The following is a 13727-nucleotide window of genomic DNA, read 5'->3' as shown; positions in this document are numbered from 1 at the left end:
GAAAATTCGCATCTTTAGTGTCACTAATTAATTAGCCGAAATTTGGAGAGTCAGCACCCCTTTCACTTTTCAGGAGGATTCTATTGACCGGACCATTTGAAGTACTGCCTACAATAAATACTTATTTGGTAACTTTTTAATTTAAAGTTTAATTATGTTATGTGTTACAAAAATTATGTAATTAATTTGACTTGTTCTAATAGTTAATTTATTAGATTATTTAAATAAATATTAAAAATTTAAATTTTATTTTATACATACAATAATTTATTAGTTAATAACAAATGAAATTTATAGTTCGTAATAAATTAGTTATTCGTTTAACAACTTTGTAGTAATAAATAAATTAAAATAAGTACATAAATTATAAAAAAAAAGCACATATTTTTTTATTTTTTTACATAATATTTAGAGTATAAACTATTATTGTTCATTTTGATTTTTCTTTTTTTATAAACTACTATAATTTGCAGTAATTTCTGCTTCGTCATTCTCTTTTTATAAATCTTTTACTTTGCATAATGTTACACATAAATTGTGATAATCTAAGATAAATTATAAATAAAAAGTTAAAATACTATAATTCGTAGTAATTTATATATAAAAATAAAAATTATACACATGTATAAATAAATTTTAGTTGTTATAATTGTATAATTTTAAATCTCAATTGATTTAATAATATAATTTGTCCTAGTTAATTTATCACAATTTATATTGTAAGTTTCTTAAGTACTTAATTAATGAAATTGGTCTCTGTGATCTAAGAAGAGCGAATATCTATTACTCTACTTTAATAATATAACTTTATATAATTTAATAAACTATAAAATTGTATGTTAATAATACATCAAAACCAAATCTAGTATCCATCGCTAGGTGGTTAATTAATCTATTCTCTAATTATTTCAGTTTTCAATAAATTAAAAAACAAATATATAAATAGATTATGATTTATGACTTAAGTCTTAAGACACACACTATCTTCAAATGAAACGTACACTGCATCTAAAGGAAAGCATTATTGAACTATATAATAAACAATGTAATTTTTCTAATGACGCAAGGTTGTTGATGATAGGTAAAGTATTTTTTACAGGGAAAGTACAAGGAGCCAATGGAATATTTGTATAATGTATATAATAGAGATTTAGGAAATATTAGAGATATAATTATTAGTGTTATCTTTTTCTATTAGCTGAAACTTTTGGGATGAGTGGTATTATGACATTGTATTAGAGTTCTAGATCCGAAGACACTGATGGACAGAGACACAAAATTTTGTATTCTTGTATTTTGTTTGGTGATAAACTAGAACAAATTATAAAAATCTAATTTATTCTCATTTTTTTTCATTCAAAAAATTTGAGATGAAAAATATAATAACAAAAACTATAATTATGAAAAATTAACAAAAATAATGAAAGAAAAAATAAAAAATAAGTTGTGTCCCTTATTAGTATCTCCGTGTCCTTCCTGTCAGGATGGACACAAAATACACTAATTCAGTGTCTCTGGACACATTGTCTTTATTCATGTCTCCTCTGCCAAACACAATTTTGTGTCTCTGTATCCTATCTCAATGTCCTGTCTGTAAACAAATGCAGCCATAGAAATGTTTATTTTGTAATTCAATAATCCATTATACACATTGTACAAATAATTTATTGTCTCCCTAGCAGAACTTTTTTTATATATTATGGATATAAAATTTCTCGAAGGTACGAGCGAAATTTTCTTCGGACTAAAGACGTTTAAACACTAATATAAAATATATTTTTTATCATTAAAATTTATTAAAATTAAAATAAAAAAATCTTTAAATTTTATTTTTTTAATTTTCTCTTAAAATTTTTTATAAAGATAACCTTTAACACAAAATTCTGTCACTGTTTTTTAGTTGTCAAACATTATAGTCAAATTAGTCATAAATTTCTTGAAAATTTAGCTGTTAAGATATAATCAATAGAAATCGAAAATTTATTAAACAAAATTAAAATAAAGTAAAATTTAAAAATATTTTTAAAATTTTTTAAAAATGTATACTTTACTCTATAAGAATATAAGAATTTTTCTTTATGTAACATATATAATTTGGTGGGAAATAAAAAACATATCTTAAAAACCTATGTTTAACAATATATATAGTTGATTATTACTTACTTTGACTTTAACTTTTTCCTTTAAGAAACTACTCGCTAAAAATATATTTTAAAAAAATTAAAGAGACCTAAAATAATAAAATTCAACATATTTATTGAAAATCATTAAAAACAAAAATTAGTGTTCCTTTCTATATATTATTATAATGTAGCCAACTTGCGTGTGGCTTTGTAAGTAACATTGCGTGGTTGAAATTATTTTAGTTGAAGCTACTAAGATAACAGAGAGAGTATATTGGTCAATGTGGCCTCCAACCTCATTGGCAACACAATAATAGATATTTTAGTTTTGATTAATAATAAAAAAATATATGAAACCAATTTCAAATCAATCAAAAATGGAATTACTTAATTAATTATAAATATAATAATTAGTTTTATTTATTTATGATTTAAAATATTAGTTATTAAATATTTTACCACATTTAAATTAGGAAAAGATACGTTCAGTATCATTGCAACGTGAATCACAGGAACTGATTCAATTAGTTTTCGTCTCTTCACACTCTTTCCTTTTCCAAATGTCTAAAACATGATAAATCAGAAAACAGATTCAGAATCATCCAATTTACAAAGAAAAAAAAATATCTTAATGCCTAATATAAACACCATCCACATAAAAATTTTAGATTTACCCAAAGACATTTGACTGATTTTTGGCTCAAACCATCTTAGTTCCTAGCATTATTGTTAATAATATAATTTTGAATGGAATGTTGTGGGTTCAATACAATTTATATGGTTTGTGTGGTGGGTATGAATTATTGAATCTTGGATTTGAATATAATTGAATGGGTGCATTGCTTGCACACATCATCTAAAAGGTAGTACCAATAATTGGAGCATATTATTAATACCCCAAAAATAAATATTGGAGCATATATTTAGTATTCTCTTTGTTTTTTTGCAACATTATTAGATAGATTTTCCTTTATCCTCTTTCTCAAGTAAGCCTATACCATGTTGCCCAAAAAAGATAAGGCCATAGAAGTAACTGTTTTAACTGTTTTCTTAGTTTTTTTTTTTTATTCTTTTTTTCTTCACTATATTTAAAATTAAAAAAAAAACTATTTCTTTTTACAATCAATCTACACATATAAAAAAGGTTTAATTACTCTATTGGTCCCTATAATTTCGCAAAATTTTTAATTAGGTCCCTATACTTTTTTTCCTTTTAATTGAGTCATTGTACGAATTTTTTTTAATTGGATCCCTATATTTTTTTTTCCTTTTATTTAGATCCCTGCACCAATTTCTTTTTTTAGTTGGTCCCTATAAAATTAATCCAATTACTGCTAACAAGGACCTAATTGAGGAAAAAAATTCGGTGCATGGACCAATTAAAAAGAAAAAAAAAATATAGGGACCTAATTGAAAATTTTGCAAAACTATAATGACTAACAGAATAATTAAACCTATAAAAAAATCAATCAACCCCAAATCATCAGCTTTTCGTATAAAATACATCTAAAATATATTATATAAATTAAAAATAAATTAAACAATTTTTATGTATTTATATATAAATACATAATAACTGATTTGTGATTAATTTTTTATGTATATATAATATTTTTATTATTCTTTTTTGAATATAGTTACTTTTGTTTTTACCCCTCTAAAAAATTGAATTTAAAGTTTAAACTTCTTTTTTCTAAAATCATATGTTTTTACTTTTTATCTATCAGTGATGAAACCAGCTCAGCTTATTAGTTTTATGTGGGGAAAGCAAGGCATGCAGAATCTTTGTTTAAAAGATAAACCTAGAATAGTAGAATCAAAGCTATTATTCATGTTTATTATACTTGCAAGGTAAGGAAATTAATCTCTTTTTTTTTTTTTCAAAGCTATCCATGATATGCTTCTTCTATTAGTGATGGAACTCGAGTTTAACTTTTGATTAATGAAGGGAAATATCATATATTATATTTTTCGGAAAAAAATCTAAAATAGCTCCTCACAATTATTTCGAAAGACAACGAGGTTCTTGACAAAAAAATAAATCTAATTCGATCCTTGATAATTACTTCGAAAAGACAACGAGGTCCCTCTATAAAAAAAAGTTAATGTTTTTTTTGGTACAGGGGCTAATCAATCCTAAAAAGAGATCAGGGGCCGGATTTTGTGTTTTTTTTTTCTTGGGGGCCTCGTTGTCCTTTCGAAGTAATTGTCAGGGATCGGGTCTTTTGATTAATGAAGGGAAATATCATATATTATATTTTTCGGAGAAAAATCTAAAATAGCTCCTCACAATTATTTCGAAAGACAACGAGGTCCTTGACAAAAAAATAAATCTAACTCGATCCTTGATAATTACTTCGAAAAGACAACGAGGTCCCTCTATCAAAAAAGTTAATGTTTTTTTTGGTACAGGGGCTAATCAATCCTAAAAAGAGATCCGGGGCCGAATTTTATGTTTTTTTTTTCTTGGGGTCTCGTTGTCCTTTCGAAGTAATTGTCAGGGATCGGGTGGAGTATTCACCTTATTTTTCATGTTTTGGACATTATTAAACAAATATAATAAAATTTTTATTAAAAATAAAAGATAAGAGTCATAAATCGCTGCTAACGAGTTATAACCTAAATGACATAATATTGCTGAAAAACTAATTCACAAGTAAAAAAGTTTAATTTATGTGTAGCCAATTTGCAAATGAATATTGGTGATGATGGAAGTATCAAGTAAACGTAACAATAGAATAAGAGATGGAGTATTAAGTTGGCAAAGATTTTTCGAAAAAACTTTTTGACTAATACGCATGCCACGTCATTAACTTATGATGCAATGATGATGAAATATTAATTAATTAGATAACATTTAATTGAGCCATGGAATCATGGATGTGTATGGCTAGCTAATTGAGAAGTACACTATATGATGACGAAACTAAACTTTGTTCATATATTTTTTTATGAATGAGACCTTATCTTTAAGTCATGGTAATCTTTATCATAGATCTCAATGTGAAAACAATATGAGAGAGTGGAGACTGTATTTACTATTTAGAGAAGATTTAAAAAAAATGCAATTGCAGCTGTGTATGTGTGTGTTTAGATAGGTTAAGAATCGTTTATATTATTATTGCCCATAACATTAATTTTTCTCTTTTTTTTTTTTTTGACGTTTTTGATGTAATTTTGGTTAGAGTAAAAATCAAGTATGGTTTCTAAATTATGATCAAAATTCGATCTTTAAATTTTTTTAGTTATTTACACAAAAATAATTACAAAAAATTTTACTTAGCATAAAATTACTAAAGTTTTTTTTATCAAAGTAAAATTACTAAAATTAAAAAAAAAAAAGGGTTAACCACAAAAAATGTCTCTAAATTATTCAAACGCTGACAAAAATGCACCCGAATTTTACTATCGACAAAAATATCTTCAAATAATTTTAAAACATAACAAAAATACCCAATAATAAATATATATTTTCAAAAAATTTCTTAGAGATTGAATTTTGATGCAATTTTTTGCAAGAATGATTATAAAATTGAGATATTATTATCCTTAAAATTTGGTGATTTTTCATTAAGTATATATTTTTTTTATAATTTTTTTTGTTAACAACCAATAATACATTTAAAAAATTATAAAAAAATATATACCTAACAAAAAATTACCAAATTTTAAGAAGAATAATATCTCATTTGTTTAATCATACTTACAAAAAATCGCACCAAAATTCAATCTCTAATGTATTTTTTGAGAAATACATATTTAATGTATTTTTTTGCAAGATTATCTAACATTAAATATGTATTTCTCAAAAGATGCATTACAGATTGAATTTTGATGCGATTTTTAGCAAACAGGATTATAAAAATGAGATATTATTATTCTTAAAATTTGGTGATTTTTTGTTAAGTATATAATTGTTTTGTAATTTTTTTGTTAACAACCAATAATACTTTTAAAAAATCACAAAAAAATACATACTCAGCAAAAAATTACCGAATTTTAAGAATAATAATATCTCATTTTTCTAATCATGTTTATAAAAAATTGCATCAAAATTCAATCTCTAAGGTAATTTTTTAAAATACATACTTACTGTTGGGTATTTTTGATGCATTTTTAAATTATTTAAAGATACTTTTGTCGATAGTGAAAATCGAGTGCATTTTTGTCAGCGTTTGAATAATTTGGGGCATTTTTGGTAGTTAACCCAAAAAAAAATATTTTTTAGTCATACTTATAAAAAGGTTTAATTACTCTACTGGTTTCTATAGTTTCGCAAAATTTTTAATTAGGTCCCTATACTTTTTTTCTTTTAATTGAGTCCTTGCACCATTTTTTTTTAATTGGGTCCCTACACTTTTTTTTTTCCTTTTATTTAGGTTCCTGTACCAATTTTTTTTTTTGTTGTATCCCTATAAAATTAAGCAAATTACTACTAAGAGGGACTTAATTGAAAAAAAAATAGTGCAGAGACCCAATTAAAAAGAAAAAAAGTGTAGAGATCTAATTGAAAATTTCACGAAACTATAAGGACCAACAGAGTAATTAAACCTTATAAAATTATATTCAAAATCTAATTTTTGAAGCTGTTTTGAGAATATATATTTAACAATTAAATATTTTGATTGTATTTTAAAATATGTTAAACTTGTTTTATCGTTAATAAATTTAAAGAATAATTGATCGGCAATTTGATAATTGAAAAATATTTTTGATGGTTTACTCGGCCAACTAAAACCTAAAACCCAGACAAAATAAAAAAGATCGATGAGTGGGGTGGGGTGTTGATGAGGAGATTTTGGGGACTTGGTGATTTACAGCTATTTATTCAGGATGGAATGCAATGGGGGTCCATGAATAAAGTTGCCCTATATTAATTATTGGATGTATCTTTGGAAGATTTTCTTTTTAATTTAAACATAATTATATGTCATTTTTTATATATTCACATATAAAATATAATGATAACTTGTTATTCTTTAATTTGGTGAGTTCTAGAGAATTAGAGAAAAATAATTTCATGAAAAATACGATTGTGAAAAACTATGACCGAAGAAAGAGACTTTCAGTCATTATATTTTATTTTTTAAGAAAAAGATAAATAAGTCCCTAATTTTTTGTTTTGCGGACATTTTCGTCTCTAATCATTGAAAAATATTTTTAAGTCTCTGACCTTCAAAAAACTTGGACGGATCAGTCCTTCCGTACAAGACCCAACGGAAAAGTGACTCCCGTAAAGCTTGTCACGCGTACGCGTCGCCATGAATTCAACAAATCCAAATTTCTTCATGAATTCTCCACTTTGCATGCTTTTTTTTTTTCATTTCTTTTAAGTCATTCTTACTTTCAAAACTTTAAATCACTCAAACAAACATATCAAAATATCGAATGAAAAAAAAAAAGTAAGAATGATACAGGCTCTACATGATTAAAGAAAGTTACAATGATGAAACTGTTCTCAAAGTTAAAAGTTACCGTTAGTAACATTTTTCGTCAGATTTTTTTATTTTTATTTTTTTTCATCATCATAGCCTTACATTGCGAGTTTTGACATCAAAATGTTAATTTAGTATTCTTTTACATCGTACTTTTATTTCAATACTCTCAATAATCTTATTTTTAATATTTATTTTGGAATTCGACGTTTATGATTATATTATTACAAGTTTTTCGAAACCAAACTGAATAGAATTGTGACTTTCAAAAAATGCCGGTGATAGACTAAGAGAGTCAGCTAGGTAGTACACAGTCCAAAAGTTCATTCCTCTCATAAGGCAAGAGGGCTAAAACCCGCACCAACAAGCCGAGAGATCGTTAAAAATCGCCGACACTGATAGTCTGAGAGTCCGGCTAGCCCGCCTCGATAGTAGGGCCTAGAGAGGCCTCTAGATAGGCTTATAATAGCCTAAGGAGTGGACTGTCACTGAATTCCATCAAAATCAAATGAGCCATTTTTTTTCTCTTTTTGCTTCGTCTCTATGATTAATTTTTTATTTAATTTGTCTTTTTTAATGAGATCATAATTTATATTATAAAAAATTACACTAAAATATAATACATGAAAATTATAATTATAAAAAAGAGTACTAAAAATAATAAAAATTAAATATTTATCTTGATAGTGATAAAATAAATCCAAAAATCTTTTATGATATTTTTATATAGATATTTTTAGTATTCTTTTTTAGTACGCTATAATTTTACTATTATTATTCTATACAAAAAAAATAATAGATAAAAAATGTATATAAACAAAAAAAAAAAAAGAATTCTATAAAGAATAATAATATTCATGAGAGAGTCCTAGAGAAAAAATGTTATAAAAAAACAAATTAATCATATGAACAATGAAGGACAAAATTGGGAGATAGAAAATAAATTTCAATCTAACGTGAAAATGTAAACGCAACAGCTATCATTTTTAGCTTTGGCTAAACTTGGGTTGAAGAGCAGAATCACGTTTACGTTTAGAAGAAGAAAAAATAGCCAAACTAAAAAGTGAAACTTTCAAAAAAACTAAACCTACGTTTGATGCTTCAAACGCTAAGCCAAACACAGCCTAAATTGCTAAATTTAATTTACTTTTCTCCCATTCAATGCTTTGATATGTTTGTTTGAGTGATTTAAAGTTTTGAAGGTAAGAATAACTTGAAAAAAATGAAAAAAAAAGCATGCAAAGTAGAGAATTTAAGAAGAAATGGGATTTGTAGAATTCATGGCGATGCGTATGCATGAGAGGAAAGTCTGCCAGACGACGCGTACGCGTGACCCACGCGTACGTGTGACAAGCATTATGGGAGTCACGTCAGACTTTTTCGTTAAGTCTGACCGAGGCATTTGGACGGAGGGATTGATCTGTCCAAATTTTGTGAAGGTCAGGGACTACTTAAAAGTATTTTTCAATGGTTAGGGACGAAAATATCCGCGGGACAAAAAGTCAGGACCTATTTATCCTTTTCTCATTTTTTAATAAATTTTTTTTTACAAAGTTTATTTACATATTAAGCATAAGAGGCCTGTTACACATACAAGTCTTTTTGATTTACAAGTCTTACAAGTTGCTACACACGGGCCTTTTAATGCGTTATTCAACCGTTTTCAGTTTTCAAAGCGCTACACTCACCATGTATTATGAACTACTCTTCTTCTTCTTCCTCTTCTTCTTCCTCTTCCTCTTCCTCTTCCACTCACCATGTATTATGAACGACTCTTCTTCTTCTTCCTCTTCCTCTTCCTCTTCTTCTTCTTCTTCTTCTTCTTCTTTTTTTTCGATTTTCATGGTTTCTGAAATAAAGCTTTGAAATCGTTTTGAAGATAATGGAACTTTAGAAATACACCCAAACGATTACAGAAATACACCGAAACGATTACAGAAATACACCCAAATGGTTACAGAAATACACCCAAACGGTTACAGGAATTCACCCAAACGATTATAGAAATACACCCAAAAGATTACAGAAATACACCTAAAGGATTACAAAACTACACCCAAAGGATTTAAGAAATACACCCAAAATTCGTTGAAGTACACCTTATGCATAATTCAGAACTCTTTCTCTTTCTCCTCCTCATCTTCTACTGCTTCTTCTTCTTCAAAAACGATTTCAGAGTTTGATGTCAAAAAACAATGAAAATCGAGAATAACGGAGAAAGAAAACAGAAAGAAAAGCACGTACGTAAATGAAGAAGAAGAAGAGGAAGACGAGGAAGAAGAACGTGCAGCAAGAAGAAGAAGAAGGAGAAAGAGAAGGCAAGAAACAAAAGAAAAGAAGAAGAAGAAGAAGAAGAAGAAGAGGAAGAAGAACGTGAAGCAAGAAGAAGAAGGAGGAGAAAGAGAAGGCAAGAAACGAAAGAGAAGAAGAAGAAGAAGACGAAGAGGAAGAAGAAGAAGAAGAAGCGCGTTTTGAGCGTTAGTTTTAATTGGACTTGTAAGACTTACAAGCCTTAATCGCTTGTATGCGAAGAATTTCTGTAAGCATAAATAGTATTTGATTCTTGTTAATCTTCTAGAAGAAGCACTCTAACTAACTTTCTCTTTTCTGTTACAATAATTAATTTACTCTAACTAAACTAATTATACGCCAATGAATAATAGCTCAAATGGCAAAGTCTCGGTCACCAAAAAAAAAAATGGCATAGTCTCCCCATACCTCAATTAAGAGGTTGCAGGTTCGAGTCTCATATCTTTGATAAAAAAAAAAAAATTAAACTAACTATACAGTTACTTAACTATTATATCAGAGATCTCATCTTACCCAATTGTTATTTTACATAAATTAATAATTTATATTTTATAGTTCAGATAGCATTTATTTTCTTCCCTATCCAAAAAAATGATATTCTCACATAATGAATTTACTTTGAAAAAATTAATAAACCTGCTTTTATTGTGTGCCTATAGAGTGAAGTCACAAAAATAAATAAAGTAAAATTTGTGGATAGAGGGATTGTGATTTTGAATTTTAAGTGTGGCAAGTTTATCAGCAGCCACAGTGGTTTTACATGGTGATCGTTTCTCTATTTGGATTTAGGTAAAGTGTCGTTATCGAATCCTTTCTTATAGTATTCGAAGAAGAAATATTCAAAGTTCACTTTTTTTGGTAACTAAAAGATATATATGAGATAAATGTTGCTGTCTAAGGAGGATATAAATACCCCTTTTTATTTTATATTTAAATTTTACTTTTGATCTGAATATAATTAATGGACCATTTAGTTGTGATATTAAAAAAATTTATTATCCTGATTATTCTCATTAACTACGTACTATATATAATTTAAATAATAGATAAATTAATAAATATATTAGTATTATTAATCGATTAATAGTTTAATATTATAAAGTTTTACGACCTCCATAAAACTAGCTTACTTGAAAAAAATAATTATATTATATATACATAAAATATTAAACACCACTAAATTATTTATATAGAATATATAAATACGGTTAATTTTGGTGTGCACTTAAATATTTTTGTATAAAAAACGCAATAAAGAGACTAGAGAGCATATAGGTTCTCTCATTACCCTTGCAGCATTGCTTCAACTATTAAAGCATATAATATAGTACGATTATGTTACCTAAATATCAAAATTAGTTATTAAAGTTAGCTATCAATATAAAATATATATTAAAATATAATATATATATATATATATATATATATATAAAATTAATTTTAATGTATAAATTATTTATACCTAGCCTAAACACTAAGGTCCAGGTCCAAATAAAAAGCCCAATCTAAATATTGGTTCTCACTCGGCACCGACTTTCTCCCAAAAAGTCGGTCTCAACAACGATTTGGTCCAAGAAAATCGGGGACGAAGATTAGTCAGCAGATAACATTCATTCAAATAAGTAACTGCCCCTAAAATCTCTCAACCCAGTTCTAGTAGCCATATCCCAACTTTCCTAAGATAAAGTGATGGTTATCCTCCTTAAAAGGTGGAACTACTTCAGCGGTGGTTATTGGTTCACAACTATAAATACACTGACACCCTTCAGGTATCACTAACTCCCAATACTCTCTAGACCTGCTTATTTCCTTGCTAACTTAAGTATCGGAGTGTCTTTGCAGGTACCACCCTCCATTTTCTCATGCACACAAGTCGGACAGAGACCCTAAGACGCATACCTGCTCGGAGGCTTTCTTTCTCAGACTATTGGGCCAACCCAACGAGTCCAGCCCATTAATCACCGGTTATCCCCGTAACATGAATATTATTTTTGTATATAATAATATATGAATTAGACAAGTTGGTGATTCTTGAATTTGAGGGATAAGAAAATGGAGATTAGTGGCTGAATTGTAACGTTATGTGATATGATATCATGAGGCTTTATCTTCTTAATTTTTTTCTCCGCCGCCGGAAACTTTAATTTTGACATTTGTGGTGTATGTATATGCCTCTCACAACGGAACAATGCAACAATAACTTCAATTTCTTTCTTTTTGTTTTTTCTTTCAATCTAGTATATAGACATTTAAATCGATGCACAATAACACAAGTGTTGAATGTATGTGATGTTAATTACAATTGGAAAAGTAGTTGAAATAAATAACAAGATTAAAAAGGATGTTAATATAGTTCTAAACCTCTTTCGTTGCCTTGTATTCTTCAATCAAATTATATATACAAATGAGACCATTTTATGAGGCAAAGTTGTTTTATTCTCAAAGACATAACATTCCTTGCAAGCCATATCTTTCACAAGATAAACTCATTAAATAAATATTATAATATTATTGTAACGTTAAATTAAAATGAGACCAAATATTAAAATAATAAATTTTATATTAAATTTTAAATTAATTTTTATAATATATAATCATTTTATAAATATTTATATAGTATTGTGTGGAATTCAAAATAAAATAAAATTAAAACTAAATATTAGAAATATTCTAAAATTTTCATGGTGAAAATTGTGGATCGGCAAAATACATTTTCAATGAGATTTTTTTTGACTATCTTGTTATGATCGAGTAAACATTCAATTTGGTTCTTTTCTATTTTTACGAAGGACAAAGTGATCTCTATCTAAAAAAAGAGACACTTCGATCCTTAATCTTTTATTTTGGAACAATCTGATTCCTCTATTAAAAAATCCGTTAAATAATAACAAAAATTAATTTTGTGGGGGTTTTATTTGTATTTTGTGAGGGTTTTAAACCTCCACAAACTATTAATAAGTTTGTTTTTAAAAAATTCCTTTAACAATGGTAGTTAAGTGAAGAAAAATCATTAATAAAAATGATGCCGCAAAAAAAAAGTAATTATAGTACAAATTAAATACCTTTTAAAAGAAAAAAATAACATAAAATAAGAAATGAAAGAAGAGAATTTTAATGTTGATAATATTTGTATTGGTGATGATAATAGTAAAGGAGATAATGATGATGATAAAGTAATAAAAATAATAGAGATATGAGTGATAATAATGAGGATGAAAAAATAGTGGTAGTAATTGATTATATACTTAAAAAGAATTTTATGGAGGTTTAAAATTTCCACAAAATTAATTTTTGTTATTATTTAACGGATTTTTTAATAGAAGAATCGGATTGTCTCAAAATAAAATTATTAAAAATCGAAGTGTCCTTCTTAAATAAAAATTATTTTATCTTTTGTAAAAATAGACAAGAATCGAGTTAGGTGTTTATTCGTTATGACTTATGATCTCCAGTTGTTATTGATACTATATTTTTTGTTTTTTTATTTTTAATTTGGATGATGTTTGTGTTGGTGTCATGATTATTGTGGTGCAAATATTTCCGTGTAAGTTGGAAAAGAATGATAGAGAATGTTTCGTGACTTTTGATGAAAATGATGTTGGTAGTAAGAGATTGAATTTCAAAGCTGCAACCAATGCCAATCAACCACATCAAAAGTTTGCAACGCCTCTTACTACCAATTAATGTATAAATCTACCTAGCTTCCCTTTGGAAGATGCATTCTTTTGTGGTTAAATTTTTATATGCTGGGGACTAAAGTGTAAAATACATAAATATTGAAGAATTTGATATTTTATATAAATGTGAGAACGATTTATGAATATACAATGTGCCAAAGGCAAATAACAAAAAAAAAAAA

Source organism: Arachis hypogaea, chromosome 6 (genome assembly GCF_003086295.3).
Source record: "Arachis hypogaea cultivar Tifrunner chromosome 6, arahy.Tifrunner.gnm2.J5K5, whole genome shotgun sequence".
Lineage (NCBI taxonomy): Eukaryota > Viridiplantae > Streptophyta > Magnoliopsida > Fabales > Fabaceae > Arachis > Arachis hypogaea.
The sequence above is the reverse complement of the archived record's forward strand: the minus strand, read 5'-3'. Positions refer to the sequence as shown.